General features: G+C 35.7%; 2 pseudogenes across 2 annotated transcripts; both read left to right on the forward strand.

Moving 5' to 3' along the window:
- The first annotated feature begins 5920 nt into the window (after nt 1-5920).
- On the forward strand, nt 5921-6707 carry LOC137717770 (major strawberry allergen Fra a 1-3 pseudogene; annotated as a pseudogene). The gene has a single exon (XR_015965706.1). The product of XR_015965706.1 is annotated as a major strawberry allergen Fra a 1-3 pseudogene (transcript).
- Nucleotides 6708-9870: 3163 nt separating this feature from the next.
- Nucleotides 9871-10661, forward strand: LOC137717902 (major strawberry allergen Fra a 1-3 pseudogene; annotated as a pseudogene). The gene has a single exon (XR_015965704.1). The product of XR_015965704.1 is annotated as a major strawberry allergen Fra a 1-3 pseudogene (transcript).
- Nucleotides 10662-12198: the final 1537 nt, after the last annotated feature.

Consider the following 12198-nt stretch of genomic DNA (forward strand, 5'->3'; position numbering starts at 1 on the left):
AAAATACTTACAATAGTGGATACCACAAAAACTTATGCTCTACTTAGTGGAAGTAAATAGAACAAACTCTAATTGTTTGTTGAATCTATTGTTGATAGGATAAACACTCTACAAAACTAGTTTTAACAATCCAAATGTCAAACTTGTTTGTATATACTCCGATATCGCATAACCAAAAATTCAAAAAGCAGACGTTCAAAGAGATTAGGTAACGAGACAAAATCTTCCGACAGTTACAAAACAAAAATCATGACTTAATGGTTATTTTAGCTTTGGTTTTGATTTTTTTTTTTTTTTTACAAATGCACTCCTTGACCTTAGAAAAATACAATAAACGAACCCGATCATCAATTTAAACTATAGTGGACACCACAAAAGCTTCCATTCTACTTAATGAAAATATAGAATAAACTCTTAATTGTTTGTTGAATCTATTGTTCTGATTGGATGAACATTCTATAAAACTAATTTCAATGATCCTCCTGTCAAAATTATTTGCATATACTTCAAGATCGGATAAACCAAAAAACACCAAAAATAAACCTTTAAGGATTAGGTAACGGGATGGAATCCTTCGACGGTTACAAATGAAAAATCACGATTTAACGGTTATTTTAGCAATACTTTTGATAATTTTTTACCCTAGAAGAAGACAATGAACGAACCTGATCATCAATTAAAAATATTTACACTAGTGGACATCACAAAATCTTCCATTCTATTCAACGGAAGTATAAAATAAATTCTAAGTGTTTGTTGAATCAATTGTTTTGACGGGATACACATTCTACGAAACTAGTTTCAACGATTCAACCTTCAAACTTATATATATATATATATATATATATATATATATATATATATATATATATATATTCTGAGACTGTATACGCCAAAAATCACCAAAATAAACTTTCAAGGATTAGGTAACATGCTTTTTTTTATTTTTTTATTTTATTTGTAGGCTTCTATGTTGCTGAATAAGGACGAGTACGTAGCCAACCTTTCCCAGCAGAAACTGGACATGGTAATGGAGGAGATGACATCTAATCTAGAGGTGTCTTTACAGTTGCTGATGGACGTGGTTGGCGGACAGAAAGGCAAAGAATTCGGCATCCTAGGAGTGGGTCAGGTTTAGGACCTTGGGGAAACTTATTATTAATCTAGCTCTCATCCTCCAAGCAAGACATCTTCCAAACTGCAAATAGTTGGAGACGGAGCTAGTGAGCCATCAAGAAGAAGCTCCACACAAGCAAGAAACCGTGCGTTGACGAGTGGAGGGCCTTTGGTACATTGTTAGGATAGTGCAAGCAATGTCAGCTTCTAGCATTCGCATTTCCAATCCTCCAAGCGACCTTTAGGAGCCATTCCACTAGCCACCTCAGCAGTAACTCCAGTAGTTGTACTTAGTTTTTTTGTTACATACAATTGTACGAATAATTTTTTTATGTAATTAAATTAATTTCTTTAATGTTGTGATTTATTTTAGCCTTTTAGACTAATATAATTAGAATTAATACATTATTTAAATCAAATATTTTTTTTAAATTTTGAATTAAAAAAAATATATTGAAAAGCTTTGCCCAACGAATATATTCGTCGAGTAGAATTTTATTGTATTTTTTTCCTTTTAAATAATTGCTTGACTAATATTCGTCAAGCTAAATTTTTATTATTACTTTGTTTCCAGAAACTCAACAAAATTTTTGTCGTCAAACAAGCTATATTTGTCGGGTCAGGTCAGTCAATGCTCTTTTACCCGATGACTTTATTTAGTTTGGTCAATAGTGTTCGCCAGACGAATGCTGATATTTTGTCAGGTAGACATTTGAGCAACGGGTTTTGCGTGACAAACTTTGACCCACAAAATTTTGACGAGCAAAATTATAGGTGACGAAACAGTATATGGCCCGACAAATCCTGATGTTTTTTGTAGTGCAATGAATTTCTTCATATCTATAGGTCACGCCAAATTTGAAAATCTAAAGGAGAAAACAAATGCATTTATGTGACAAATACCTCATAACACCCCAAGTCTATTAACAAAGACAATGATACCAATATAATTAAATCTGGCTTCATTTCATCTTATGTGACAAATTTCTTGATCTTGAGGAAAATTTGCACGACCAACAATTAACCTAAACTCCCACACATATACCACAAGAATATTGAGTGTAATTAACACTTTTGGAAAGGTGTTAATTATGCATAGTGTTCTACCTGCACGCACATGATGAATTATTTATTGTTGATGTATGTGAATCCAATTGTGCATTCACTACAACAAAAAAGATGTTTTAGAAAGAAAAAAAAATTTCTCGCTCAAAGTTTCCATTTTGTTAAACTTTAAAACTTTTACTCGGTATAGTGAGTAAAGATAGATTACCACGCTAAGAGTCCATCTACAGTGAGGAAATGTTTTTTTTGCAAAATATTTGAATTTCTCGCTAGAGCAAGGACAAGTTTTGTAATCAAAATTGGGTCTGTTTTTGCAAAGAACAAATAATATCCTTGTAAAAAGTATTGTATAGGGAGAAAACTAAGTTTCCTTGACACACCCCGATCGAGATCAGGGCATGCTGGCCGTCACGTGGAAGTGACGTAGCCATGTGCACCATGCGGAAGCTAATAAAATAGTAATGTAAATAGTACGAATAATAAAAACTAGCATACAAAATGTAATAGAAACAAGTGCTAGCGTAAGTGAGACACAAGTTCAGAGCATAATCCTAAAGCAGTCCAAATGAAAAAGATGCGACAACAGTACACCCGAAGGTGGCCCTACGCTGGTGATCGTCTGTCAGATATGCCGGAAAAGTCCTCTGGGGAAAACCACCAAACCTGCTAGTCAACTAGAACCTGGAGGGGCGCAAAACAAAAGCGTGAGTGGGCAAAAACAAAGCTTTTCGAAAACCATTTAACAAATAAGTTCTAACCCCTCGCCGTAAAACCTGTATACTTCCCATAAAATAGACATATATATATATATATATATATATATATATATATATATACCAATCATGCTCAAGAATATGCCGTGCCAAAACCTCAGAATAAAATGCAAGTGCTCAGGTATAATCATATCAGTACCATATAATCTGGCAGCCGGAGTCACCTAACGTGACCTGTACGGCTGAATCTAGAGCTCAAATCTCAATCTCACTAATTAGACCTGCACACGAGTCGGAACCACCTAAAGTGGTCTGTACGACAGGCCTGGGTGTAATATATGTATATACGCTCAAGTGCTACGGTCACGTGAAGGCTAGGCGAGTAAATCGCGGGTCACCTACGAGTCGGAACCACCTAAAGTGGTCTGTACGACAGGACTGTGCACCTAACTTGGATCCAAGCTGAGCGTGTGGTGCGGGAGGTGAACATCACGTGAAGGATTGTGCCCAACTCTGGGCGAGAGCACTAACACCGAGGGTGCAGGTTATGAGCTCTCTATGCATCTAAAATCACTACTGAACATAAATATAAATCACCACTCACCTGTCACTTACCTGTGCGTCCGCAGCACCAATACACATATATATACAAATGCAAGTAACCATGCATAACAAACGGCAATATAATATATGACATATAACGAATAAACAATACAATTCATTTTCTGGGAAAAAAAATAAGTATATAGGTATATACGGAAAACCAAAAGCCCACTCACTGGTATGTGGAAGGGTCATAGCCCCCCTTCCTCGAGTGACCACGCTCGTCCTCGGGATAGGTATCACCTATATGCGAAATAACTACAAAAACGTTAATTTTAAAGCACATAACCAACCTTTAGAAATAACTTCTCATACAATCCTCAAATGGGGTGTATGAATACACCAACGTGATCTACTCAACCTCAGGAACATCCCCATAATTTTAAAATAATTTTTCACAGGCGCAGGCACGTGCCTGGCACGCTGACGGCGTCAGTTGACGCCGTCAGGAATATTCCGTCAGTTTTAACAGATTCCGTCAACGGCGTCAGGAATATTCCGTCAGACTTGACGGAATATTCCGTCGTCTTCTCCGGTGAGCCTCCGGCGCCGGAAAACTGGAAAATTTTCAAACTTTGATATCTTCTTCGTTTTTCACCCAAATTTCACAAAATTGGTACCAAAATGAAGCTTAGAACTAGAGGAACACAATCATACTACTTTCAAGGGCTAAAATCCACGAAATCTCACCTGAAAAATCAACCCAACTCCGGCCAACTTCGAAACTAGTGATCCCGACGTCCAAAACCTTCAAACGAACCACCCCGAGCCTCCTAGGGACCTCACCAAGCTTTCTGCAAGCTTGAAATTCCCTAAAACGTGAGAAATCACGTGAGCATGAACAGTATCAAAATCGGGCATCGTGAGTTCGACGTGAAAACGAGGGTATTCTCACCTGAAAAAGGTATAGTTGGACTCCTACAAGCCTCACGAGCACGAATATGGCCTTGGTTTCTTCGATCTGTGGAGGTTTAGTGTGTTTGTGTGTGTGTCCATACGATGGAGGAGGAATGGGGAAGGGAACTGGGCACGGGATAGGGGGTACAGGGCAGGGAAAGTGTGTAGGTGTAGGTTAGTGTGTGTGTGGCCCAAAACATGTCAACAAAAACCCAAAACAGCCACAACACGTAAAGGAAACGCACTAGGGGCAAAATCGTCTTTTCACGTGTACGTTTTAAAATTCCCGGGACAGGCTGTCACATTCCTCGCTAGAGATTTCCTCACTAAAAGACCATTTTGTTATAGTGATTTCATGTATAGACTGTTCAGTTGAGAGTCCTCACAACTAAAGCTTTTATGAAACAGTATGAATGTAATTTATTGAGGTTAATTAGTACACTGATGGCGATGGAATGAATGGATAATACCGAGATACTCACTAGTGAGTATTGATGTACTCACTTTCTGACTTGATTCAATAAAAAAAATGTCACATGTTTCTTTTTTTAAAAGGCCAAGAAAAATTAAATAACATGTCCATTATTTTTCAAAACAATAAAATAATTCAAAATATCATTAGACAAAATTAAAAGGTGAGTACCCAAGTATTATCCGAAATGAATTGGTGTCTAATGCCCAATTGATGAAACCTTGTTTGACAAAATTGTTATTTGCTTCATATACTGTTGTCCCTACTACATCACAACTAGTATGCACTTCCAGAAGTTCAAATTAGGGTACTTGACTTGCATTCCAAGCATATGGCTGCATTGAGTCAACATTGATTGCCCATAATTTTCTATGGAGTTTTTACATATTCAAACGGAAAAGGCAAAGATCAAAATGTTCAATTATAACAAAGTCCAAATACACAGTCCTCGTATCTATTAACTATTTTATGTACACAGCCAATGACCATGTTGATTGTGAATCTACAAAATTAGATAAATATTTTTGGTTATACGATATGAAATGATTAGAGGGTAAGCTAGCCCTGCCACAATTAAGGTGAGATGGTCAGCAGATTAATTGAAATTTTTACCATCAGAATGGCTAACTGGAATGGAAGAGAATGTGAAGTGTTCACTTTATCAGGATTATTGAATTCAAAGGCCATGGCAGTCATTGTTGGTTGAGACCCAAGTATCAGTTTTGGACTGAAAAAGATAGAAAGGAATAAGCTTAATCAATTACTGAACGGAATTCCAATTTCCATGCTCTGGTTTCACAGAAAGTGTAAAATTAGCTCCAGTGGGATAGAAATAATTGAGCTCGTGGATTAAATGGCTATTTTTATTTTATTTTATTCAATTAGCAGATGGTTCTTCTCTTGACTAAAATACAAACATTCCATGTAGAAAAGTAATGGTTCCCACGTCACAATGAATAGAACCAATTAAAAAAAAAAAAAAAAAAAGGAAATGGCATAAATCCCATCCATCCACCTTCAGGCAGCCTCGCCTATAAATACCATACCTCCTCTTCAGCTATTCACACCTCAAAACCTCCCAATACATCATCTTTCTTCCTCAGTCTTTCTCTTTATCAATTAGTTATTTCACACTTCCCAAACGCATCTCAGAATCATGGGTGTATTCACATACGAATCTGAGTTCACCTCCGCCATTCCTCCTGCTAGGTTGTTCAATGCCTTTGTTCTTGATGCTGACAACCTCATCCCCAAGATTGCACCACAAGCAGTGAAGAGCACTGAGATCCTTGAAGGAGATGGCGGAGTTGGAACCATTAAGAAGATCAACTTTGGTGAAGGTAGCACATACAGCTATGTGAAGCACAGAATTGATGGGGTTGACAAGGACAACTTTGTCTACAAGTATAGTGTGATTGAAGGAGATGCTATCTCTGAGACGATTGAGAAGATCTCTTATGAGACTAAGTTGGTTGCTTCTAGCAGCGGTTCTGTCATCAAGAGCACTAGCCACTACCACACCAAAGGTGACATTGAGATCAAGGAAGAGCATGTTAAGGCTGGTAAAGAGAAGGCCTCCCACCTCTTCAGGTTGATTGAGAACTACCTCTTGGAGCACCAGGATGCCTACAACTAAATTAATGTTGTCTGCTGCCGGAAGAAGTATTATTAAGTAGTTGTGTCCTCTTTTGGCATCAAACAATGTATCGGTGTGGTTTTCATTCCCTTTTTCTTTAAGTTTTGAAACAGTGTTTTGGCTTGTAATTGGAGCTTTTGATTGGAGTGAATATTGTGTTTCCCTTCATTTACAAATAAATAAGAAGAAATCATATTTGATGATATATTTTCAAATTTCTTTTTCAATTTTCATTTTTCTAACTTGACTTCTATTATTTCATGTGACATGTCATGTCAATCACACCAAAAGATCACATAATAACTAATTGGCTTTTTAGCCAAAATGGTCTCTGAAATTTGCATAACACGTCACTTTGGTCCATGAGATTGAAAATCAATAGAAATGGTCCTTGAGATTGTCCACCATCCATTATTTTGGTCATTCCGTTAAAAACTCCGTTAAGTGTCCTGGAGATCTTGGCCGAAAGTTTGAACAATTTTCAAAGCTTCATAACTCAATCGTTTCTTAACCAAATTCAACCCATAATATATCAAAATGAAGATAGGAAAGTGTAGAACAAGATTATACCATTTGGAAGCCTAACGGCTTTTGGAGATGGCCGGAAAATAGCCTGAAGAGTGACTGGTCCGCGGGAAAACTGGAAAACTCACCGGAAACTGAGTAAAATTTAAATGTTCATAACTTCTTCAATACTCAACGAAATCAAGTGATTCGAAAACAAAAATCATACTTCTCGATGAGACGAAGAGCCTGGTACCTTTTTTAAAGGTTAACTAGCTGTGTTTTGGCCCAAAAAAAGTTTGAAAGTGGCTATCTTGGTTGTCGAGTTAGCCATTTTCGACTAGTTTGCCGGCCAAAACACGGCAAGTTAGCCTTTGAAAAAGGTACCATTATCTTCCTCTCTTTGAGGAGTATGATTTTCATTGTTAATCAATCAATTTCGTTGAGTATTGAAGAAGTTATGAACGTTTAAAGTTTACCTAGTTTCAGGCGAGTTTTCCAGTTTTTCCGCGGACCAGTTACATTTCAGGCTATTTTTCGGCCATCTTCGGCAACCATTGGGCTTCCAAATAGGTGGAATCTCGTTCTACACTTTCCTATCTTCATTGTGATATATTATGGGTTGAATTTGGTTATGAAACGATTGAGTTACGAAACTTTGAAAATTACCCAAACTTCCGGCCAAGAGATTCAGGACACTTATAAAAGTTTTTAACGGAATGACTAAAATAATGGATAGTGCACAATCTTAGAGACCATTTCTATTGATTTTCAATCTTAGGGACCAAAGTGATGTGTTATGCAAATCTTAGGGACCATTTTGGATAAAAAGCCTAACTAATTTAAGAAAACAAATGAATCTTATCTACCACCTAATTTGCGATCAATTTAAAGAAAAACCAATGAAAATGACTTGAAAATTTTGAGTTTTAACGATAAGGACAAAATAAATGGTAAAGTGAATAGTATTAGGATTGACTTTTTAATGTAAAAATATGATTTTTTGTTAAAATGAACAGTATCGAAAACTTTTCGTTAAAGTTCACTCAATTTAAAGCATCATATTTTCTAACTACACGAGTTGACCACACATATTTAACATTTACAGTTATCATGGTATGACAAATGAATATACATATGCCATAGTCTTTTTGCATGAGTTGACCCAACCCTTTATATTTGAATAAGAATCCTTGTTCTCGGCTACCTTTATATTTGTAGACTAATAAATGTATCGGTCTGGTCTCATTGAGTTTCAAAAATAATATATTATCATATATATTTGAATAAGAATCCTTGCTCTCAGCTACCTATATACTCTATTAATTTAATAGACTCTGTTTGAATTGTCCTTGGTAAAGTTCTGCCAAACATACTCACTACAATGGAGTTCCAACAAGGCAATTATTTTAAGGCCTCATTCGAATGATAACTAACAAATTAAGGTTCAATGAAGGTAGAGAATAATGATTTTATTTATTTATTTATTATTACTTTTTTTTTTAAGGGGATAAGGAGGTTAGAAATGGAAAAAAACTTCTACTTTCTATACCATTTTGAGGAGGATTAAAATAGATGAGTTTTCTTCTAAGTAATTCATCTTCTACTCCTACAAAATTTTCATTTATTCCTTCAACATACCTTGACAATAGTGGTTTATCCATTGCAACCCAATCCCTTATACTGCACAAGACTTAAGTGATAATTCTTTCACCTTCAACATAAATATTAGTAATCACAACATTGTAAAAGCTTCACACACGTAATTAGCTGTTGATATATATATATATATATATCTATTTTTTTTTTTTTTTTTATAGTGGAAAATGATTAGGCGAGATTTACTCTTCAACAATAGGCACATGCCTTGCATAAGGGAATGTCAATAGAATAGGAAATTTAGTTTACAAATCAAAGGACGAAAAAAAAAAATTATTGAAAAATAAAGATTATTCCATAGACCTACAAGACAGAAAAACACTCCAAATTGACAAGCATGCTACGTAACGAAAACATTAGTCTTGCTAAGACTTGATACCTCCAAGGTGACAACAGATGTACTTATAAAGACTTAATATACTAAAAAATAATAAAGCAATCTTAAACCTTTATTAAAGATGGGAAAGTAATCATAATTCTTATCCGACTAGAAAACCATAATACACACCATATCAAAAACACCCTAACATAAAAACGAACCAAGTTGTTTAGATTTTCCAATAAATTTTACGGAGGTTAATTAGTTAATATTAGTACGTATCTTACTTCTAGAAGTTCAAATTTTTTTTTTGGTCAAACTCCAGACGTTCAAATTAGGGCGACTTGACTTTCATTTCAGCATTAGCTAGTTGCAATTTGTCAACATTGATTGGCCACCGTTTTCCTTTAGGCTTTCACCTCTCCAAATGGAAATGGCTCAAAATAATTTCAACTGTAACAAGTATGATTTATGCTGTTATCCCAATGCACAGTCCTCGTCCCTGTTAACCTATTTAAGCACACAGCCAAATGAAAAATGACTCAAAATTGTCAACTACACAGTAGTAGACAACGAAAATTGAATTATGAGAAGTCCCACATGCATGGTTCATGCATGTTCGCATACTATTGTTTATCATCAAATGGAATCTCATAGTACAAACCCATGTTATATATGGAAAATAATTGAGGTTATAGTCGACCTCGTGAGTAATTGGGTATTTTCTTTTTCAATATCCAGATGGTCCTTCCCTTCCTCTTTACTAAAATACAAAATTCCACGTAGAAAAAGTAATGGTTCCCACGTAAATGAATAGAACCAAGCAGGAACTTGCATAATAAAACCTTATGATCAACCTTCGGCCTCACCCTATAAATACATACCTCCTCCCTCACTTCTTCACAACTCAAAACCTCCCATTACATCATCTTCCTCTTCATCAATTTCTATTTTCTTACTTTCCAAACACTTCTCAGAATCATGGGTGTTTTCACATACGAATTCGAGTTCACCTCCGTCATCCCCCCTGCTAGGTTGTACAATGCTTTTGTTCTTGATGCTGACAACCTCATCCCCAAGATTGCACCACAGGCAGTGAAGAGCACTGAGATCCTTGAAGGAGATGGCGGAGTTGGAACCATTAAGAAGATCAACTTCGGTGAAGGTAGCACATATAGCTATGTGAAGCACAGAATTGATGGGGTTGACAAGGACAACTTTGTTTACAAGTACAGTGTGATCGAAGGAGATGCTATCACTGAGACAATTGAGAAGATCTCTTATGAGACCAAGTTGGTGGCTTCCGGCAACGGTTCTGTTATCAAGAGCATAAGCCACTACCACACAAAAGGTGACGTTGAGATCAAGGAAGAGCATGTTAAGGCTGGCAAAGAGAAGGCTTCCCACCTCTTCAAGTTGATTGAGAACTACCTCTTGGAGAACCAAGACTCCTACAACTAAATTAATATTGCTTGTTGCAGCAAAAAACATTAATAAGTAGTTGTGTGATCTTTTGGCATCATACAATGCATTGGTGTGGTTTTCATTCCCTTTTTCTTTAAGTTTTGAAACAGTGTTTTGACATATAATTGGAGCTTCTAAATAAAGAGTGAATATTGTATTTCTTTTCATTTACAAATAAATAAGAAGAAAATCACATTGTTGATATATTTGCAAGTTTCACCGTGGTTATGAATAATGTTCAATTTTCATATTTCTGACTTGACCTCTATTATTCTATATGACATGTCAAGTTAATCACACCAAAAGATCCCACAATAACTAATTTAAGAAAACAAATGAATCTTATTTACCACCTAATGCGCGTTCAGGTTAAAGCATAATATTTTCTAACTACACAAGTTGACATAACGCATACAACATTTTACAATTATCATTGGTGTGACAAATGAATACATGTATATATGTCATACGATCTTTCTCCATGTGTTGACCCAAACTACTAATGAATAACGTTAACGATTTTAGTTCTAACTACTTGAGTTGGCAGGACCTTGCATGCATTGGTTTCTGTGAATTCTTTGTCTCTTTCAACGTTGTCTTGCAACATAAGATTATTCTTTTGTATGTATATTTTCAGATCTTCGTTAGTACCCCCTTTTGGGTCAAGTTCTTGATCTATGTAAATCTTGTATGTATTTGCTCCTTCATGAATGAAATATGTCCTTCCCTTAAAAAAATTGTAAGGACATTTCCACCGGAGAGTGTTAAAAGTTCAAAAGTCAAAAAAATGATATAATTTGTCCAAAGACTTATCTCCAACCGATGACTAGGTTATAATTTTATAGAGTCCACTAGTATTTGGCCAAAGAGGCATTAGGCTGGCCAAATTTAGTGTGGCTCTTAACCCATTTTTTGGGGTCCAGCTCCTTATTTGCAATAATTGATTTAAATTCAATGATTAAATTTGAAAACATTCAACGGTAGTTTAACTAAATTAATTAATAAATTTAAAGTACAAACTTAAAACTAATAAAGTATTGAGGGCCTATGTTTAGCCTATTCGGTTGGAGATGGTTTATGAATATGGCCTGACACTATTCATTTAAATATATATATATATATATTTTTTTTTTGCGGGGCTATACTTCTAGACGGAGCTATATTTAAACATTTCGGTTGACGATGAAGTAAGTAGACCTAAATTAGTTGACCTCAAATGCATACAAGTGAGCACATCCACATTAATAGATATGACTACGCTCACAATAATGTCAATGAAGTTCTTCATATCTTTAGGTCTCGTCAAAATTAGAATTCTAAGAAAAAAAGAATGCATTTTTGTGACAAAAACAAAGTTTTAATACACCCAAATCTGTTGACAACAAAGAAAATGATATCAGCCTTCAATTTCTAATACGAATCCTCCAGCAGCCATAGAGTTTGAAACATACCCATCAAAATTATTCTAACATACGGAGGAGGAGGGCACTGCCATATAATCAATATCTCTTTGATGCCTGCCTCAGATTGCTTAGCGAGATTACTATTCTCTTTGAAATAATCTTTAGCCGTTGACAGGGCTCTAAGAACAGATCGGTATTGTATAGGTTTCTCATGCATTCCTATCGTTCCAGATTTGCCAGCAAATAGCCAGAGCTTTACTTAAACAGCTAGTTTCATTTTTTCCTTCGTGTGCCAAGGTACTCAACCAATCATTTACTTTGAGGTTGTCGGCAATAGTAGCTAAATG

The sequence above is a fragment of the Pyrus communis genome, chromosome 8 (genome assembly GCF_041283825.1).
Source record: "Pyrus communis isolate YQ-2024b chromosome 8, ASM4128382v1, whole genome shotgun sequence".
Taxonomy (NCBI): domain Eukaryota; kingdom Viridiplantae; phylum Streptophyta; class Magnoliopsida; order Rosales; family Rosaceae; genus Pyrus; species Pyrus communis.